Here is a 5,945-nt window from a genome sequence, read left to right as displayed (position 1 = left end):
TACCCATGACCTGATAACGTGCAACTTTGGCGTTTTATATTAGTTACCCTTTTACGTTTTCTATGATAAGCTTAATGGCTCCTTCAGTAATATTAATTTCAAAGTTAACGCTACTGATATCTCAGGTAAATATCATCTGTTCTTTATAAATCATTTGTATTGTTAACTTATAATAAGGTTACGGAACTAATACAGCGGTACCAAACTACTGAAGATGATTATTACGAAATCACATTTGTTGAAATATTTATTTTACACTTACTATAGAGAAGATAAATGTCCAATCATTAAAACTGTCATTGCATAAAAAGTAAAACATAAAATGATAACTGATGGTTGCAGTTACGTTGATTTTAGTTAAATGTTTATCAAATACTTATATACTTACTTTGTTTCAGAATGGTGATAGGATATTGAGTTGACCATACTGAAAATTATTGCCAGACGTCTTCGTGTGCCTTAAACTAATGAGTAAGGAAAATAACGAGCGTTGGTGACGCTTCGCTCTACTAACGCAGTTTAGTAGAAATATTTTGAAGGGTACAGGTCGTCCCAGGCCCACCTACCTACTTTGTAGGGGGGCTAGGAGTTAGCGATCTGCCCTAACGTAAATTGTCTCATTTTTACTACCTAACTTATCTTTTTCATTAGCACAGGTTTCTATTAGGCTCATAAAAATCGTCTGATACTAGTTGGAGTAAGGTTATAACATACCTGCGACATACACAATTGATACAAAGACGGGACACAGGTTTCATGTAGGCGGCGGGTCAGCATTTACAGTTCTCAGTAAGGTGGTCCCCTGAACTTCCTTTCTCTGGCGTTAAGTTGCCCAGTTTTTCCCTCTTGCCGTCCCCACAGGATTAAACTTAGACTGGGGGAGACTTTTCTAACTAGAGTGGTTAAATATAGGGTCCACTGACTCTTCACTGCATAAAGTCTTCCCTAAGATTAATAAAATCGTCCTGAGAGTAATTGCACTGCCGCTATGTCTCCTGAAAGAAAAAATAACAAAAACTACCTGCAATAAAACGTACTTAAAGCAACTTATTTATTTGGAAGCTCTCGTGTCACCGTCCGCCTGTCGATTCTTTTTCAGAGATCAGTGTCACTTCGCTTCTCACTGATAACTAACAAGACGATGAGCACCAAGTTACCAAACCTTAGGAGGCATCACAAACTTTCAAGAAATTATATAAGCTTTATAACTCTTGGAATAAAGAGTGGAACGATATAAATTGCCCTCAGCAGTACGTGTGTGTGTGAGGCTTTAGAACGCGATTTTTGGAAGTACAAAACAAACTTTTCCGGAAATTATATGACAGCTTAATTATTATTTGACAAAAAAGGGAAACCATATAATTGTCCTCAACCGTACATTCTTTATTTTATGTATGTATGTATTTATTTTTTCCAGGCTGGTGAACATAACGTGAGGGGAGTGGTGGTGAGGGCGGTAGGGGGTAGAGTTACGTCCCTCCTGCATCGGCCTGGAGACCCACCATCCCACCTCAACCTGCACCGCTCCCTGGCCTCCCTCCTCACCCCTGCCCTCCCTCACCAGGACCTCACCTACCACACACAGGTGACTAGACCCACTGATACTATGCTGGCTGGGAGAGGGACACAGGTAAGAGCTTGGGTTCCTTTTTTTCTTTATTTTTCGGGCTACACAGAGCCCGTCTCCAGAGTCTGGGTTCTAAACAGCCCGAAAAGTTAGGGAAAATAAAGAAAATTCAGACTTTAAGCTGTGTCTCTCTCCCACCCAACATTTCTGCTTGTAATGGTTCCTCTTCATATTGTTATACTCCCTTCACCTTAACTTGGCCAGGATTTTCGTCCCTTTGCAGCTTATATCACGCAGCTCAGTGGCAGAAAAAGACAGTACTACGGCTCTAATTCCTTTCCATAGCACTTCTTCGTGACTAACACCATATTCTAGTGTTAATTTATTGCCAGAACTCAGCATGCAAGATGGAGAGATGGCAATTAAGTCAAGTTAGAGTTAAAAGAGTATAGTTTGTTATATTCTCCTCACATCACCTTGGCCTAAAATTGTCATCACTCCATCTTGAATCCTGAGTTGTAAAAATAGATGAACACTACAGGATAATGCTAGTCACGAAGAAATGCTATGGAGAGGATGTAGAGCCGTAGCACTGTCGTATTCTGTCACTGATCCACGTAAAATAAATTGCACAAGGACGAAAATCAGAGCCAAGTTAATGTCAACGGAATGGCTTTACAGGTGTTGCGAGAAGAACTTAATGAAACTCAAGTATATGTGTGGATGGTAGTACGCAAGACCGAGGGAGTTCTGACTTTAGAAGGCTTGAATGATGCTTAAATCAACGTCTAGCCTCTTTCACTGGACAGTATTCACACCTTCTACTTTGTGTTTGCCTTTCTTCTCTTATATTGATCTTACTCACTCTGTTCAAATGGAGGAGAGTTGTGTTATGATGCTGGTGGTGAGGATGGTGATGAACTACACCTCAATGTAATCAGGTAAGGGTAGTCTAGGTTAGGTTAGACTGGGTTAGATTAGGTTTGTTTGGTATATTGCTCCCGATAGACAGACGTGGTGGGGCGATGCGAGATGTGGTGAGACTTGGTTGGGTTAGATCAGATTATACAAGAGTTAGATTAGAGAGATTAGGCTGGATTTGGGTATCAGTCCTTGCCTACCACTCCCGACAGACAGACGTGGTGGGGCGGTGCGAGGTGAGGTACGAACATGTGAACGAGACTGTGATGGTGACCTGGCGTGACCTGACCTCCTGCTCCCACTTCACCACGGAGAGGTCCCTTGGAGGCAGGCACATCCCTCTGCTACATCTGGTGAGTGGATTACAACTGGCAGGCCGCTTAAGGTGAACACTGCCTTGTGAGTTTTGTTTCTAGATCTCAGTTATTATTGTCGTTGATGATGATGATGATGATGATGATGATATAATGTGCATATCCGACACGTTGCTCTGCTCTTGAGATTATTATTATTATTATTATTATTATTATTATTATGATGATGATGATGATGATGATGATGATGATGATGATGGTGGTGGTGGTGGTGATATTATGTGCATGTTTAACACGTTCCTCTGCTCTAATGATGAAGAGGATGATGAAGATGATGTTGATAATGATGATGATAATGATGATGATAAAGATGATGACGTTGATAATGATGATAATGATGCACTCGTCTAACTCATTACTTTTTTATTTATTTGTTTATTTATTTTCTTAACGCAGTGGGCAGACCTGGAGGGGAGCACCTCGTCCTGTGAGTACCACTGGGAGGGGACTGGAGGGTTACTGGAGGCGGTGAGGTGCAGGGAAACACTCCTGGTTGCTCCTCGGTACCTCCACACCTCCCCCTTGAACCTCACCCTCCACACCTCCCTCACCCGCACCCACACCACCGACCTGGACCCCGCCGCTGTCACCTGTAATTACATTGACTTACCTGCGTATATATTTCCTTGACACATTTTCCTTACTTATATATTTATTTTTTTTGCTTGATGGTACGTTCATGATCTCTTGGTTGACTCTTAACCTATCCACCAAATTAAGTTCGAACTGGATAAAAGTTGTTTCAGTTATAGTGTTCTCTCTCTCTCTCTCTCTCTCTCTCTCTCTCTCTCTCTCTCTCTCTCTCTCTCTCTCACACACACACACACACACACACACACACACACACACACACACACACACATACAGAGAGAGAGAGAGAGAGAGAGAGAGAGAGAGAGAGAGAGAGAGAGAAACAATACCTTTACCTGTTCACCCATCGCAATTATTTCTTTCCACAGACGTTCACGAGGCTACGGAGAGCGCCGACATCGTTTACCAGGCGGAACCGCACCAGGAACCAGGTACTCTTCCGGGTCTTAGTTCCGGGTCCCGTAACGCCTGCTTCTGATCGATTTATTTTGCTTGCTGCAGTCGAATGAGTCATGGATGTTGTTCATGAGTTTATAATATCCACAAACAGGTGCTCTTCAGGTCCCCATTTCAGGTGTTATTGGTCCCGTAACGCCTGCTCTTGATTGATTTATTTTGCTCTCTGCAGGTGAATTAGTCTTGCATGCTGTTAATATTTTTTTTTATATCTATGTAATTTATATCACTATTTAAAGGAGCATAATGGAGTGTGTTGTTCCGGATAAATCGCTAAGGAAGAGGTGTTAAAGGAATTGCAAAGCCTCTTAGAATACGACTGTTGGAAGTTTGATTGAGCAGGAAATACTGATAGAGAAGATAGATAGATAGATAGATAGATAGACAGATAGATAGATATAGGGGACATTAAATTACCGATAGATTAGCTTGTAAATAGAGTGGATATAAATAGAGATGACAGATAGATAGATAAGCTAAGTAGATAGATAGATTGAGAAGGCAGATAGATAGAGAAGCTAGGTAGATAGATAGATTGAGAAGGCAGATAGATAGAGATGACATTAAAGTATCAGGAGAGTGTTTGTAGCGTGGATGTTGAGAAGATAGATAGATAGATAAATAGATAGATAGATAGATAGATGCAGGAGACATTAAAGTACCAGGAGATTGTAGCGTGGATATAGAGTTAGATAGATGGATAGATAGATAGATAGATAGACAGACATATATTACAATGAGATTATCTTTGTAACACTGTGCTCACGAACAGATGGCGTCAGCGGGAGAATATCGGCGTTGATGTTGCGTATCTGCACCGCGACGGAACCGGAAGTGGAAGGTGACCGGAAGCGCATCAACGGTGAGCTGCTACGCCAACTGAACGAGCTTACCCAGGCACTAGCGCTCACCAAAGCTCCCTCTCTCCTGCCCGACCCGCCACCCTCCTGCCCTCCACACATCAGGTAGAGTTACGAGAGACAGAGAGAGAGAGAGAGAGAGAGAAAGAGAGTCTATATACCCAGTGTGGGTGTGGGTGTAAGAGAGAGAGAGAGAGAGAGAAACTATATACCCAGTGTGTGTGTATGTGTGTGTGTGTGTGTGTGTGAGAGAGAGAGAGAGAGAGAGAGAGAGAGAGAGAGAGAGAGAGAAACTATATACCCAGTGTGTGTGTATGTGTGTGTGTGTGTGTGTGTGTGTGTGAGAGAGAGAGAGAGAGAGAGGAGAGAAAATATATACCCATTGTGTGTATGTGTGTGTGTGTGTGTGTGTGTGTGTGTGTGTGTGTGTGTGTGTGTGTGTGTGTGTGTGTGTGTGTGTGTGTGTGTGTGTGTGGGCCGTATCCAGAACACACAAGCCTGCAGGGCGCCATTTATGAATCATTAGCCTTAGTATAAATAAAATAAATTATAATAAAAATAAACAATAAAGTCTCTGGATTTTGACAGGAGGGTGGTGGCTGTGGCGGCGGGTCTGGCTGTGGGTCCCGCGGCACTCCACTTCTTCACCAGGCAGTTGGCGGTGAGTGGGTGGTGTAGCGGTGGTGTGGTGGTGGTGTAGAGGTGGTGTAGGGGTGGTGTAGTGTGTAGGGACTCTCTCATCACCACACAAACATCACTTTTAGGCAAGAAACATTGTCACAAATACAATTATCCTACGAGCTTTCTTTTTAGTGAACATAGGAAAAGTCCAACCTAAGAGTTTCATAGCCGTACACATCCAATTCCGTGCCTGTGATTTCCAGTAATTTGAAGCAGATGTTGGGAGGTAATTAGCTGGTTTGGGCAGTTGATTTAGGCTCCAGTTCTTAGCAGACATCAGGGCCATATCCTCATAGGGTAAGAAGGCTCCCTAACACCTCTACCTTAGTGATTTATATTCCAAACTACTGTACTCATCAGTGTTTTATTTTGCGTCTTATATGGATTAAATATTGACTTAGACGCCATGGCTAATAGGAGAATATATTAACACAGCTAGAAATAAACCAGTAAGGAAGAGGTGTTAGTGATCAAGAATATATTAACAGCGGGATC

At 42.3% G+C, this 5,945-nt stretch overlaps 1 non-coding gene across 1 annotated transcript; it reads left to right on the top strand.

The window, feature by feature from the left end:
* The first annotated feature begins 454 nt into the window (after positions 1-454).
* On the top strand, positions 455-604 carry LOC145397903 (U12 minor spliceosomal RNA). Its single transcript, XR_013897041.1, has one exon. It is a non-coding gene; the product is annotated as a U12 minor spliceosomal RNA (small nuclear RNA).
* Positions 605-5,945: the final 5,341 nt, after the last annotated feature.

Source organism: Coenobita brevimanus, chromosome 43 (assembly GCF_032717465.1).
Source record: "Coenobita brevimanus isolate Jiangsu-jjx chromosome 43, ASM3271746v2, whole genome shotgun sequence".
In the NCBI taxonomy this organism is placed as follows: Eukaryota; Metazoa; Arthropoda; class Malacostraca; order Decapoda; family Coenobitidae; genus Coenobita; species Coenobita brevimanus.
This window is presented reverse-complemented; position numbering and strand designations above follow the sequence as displayed.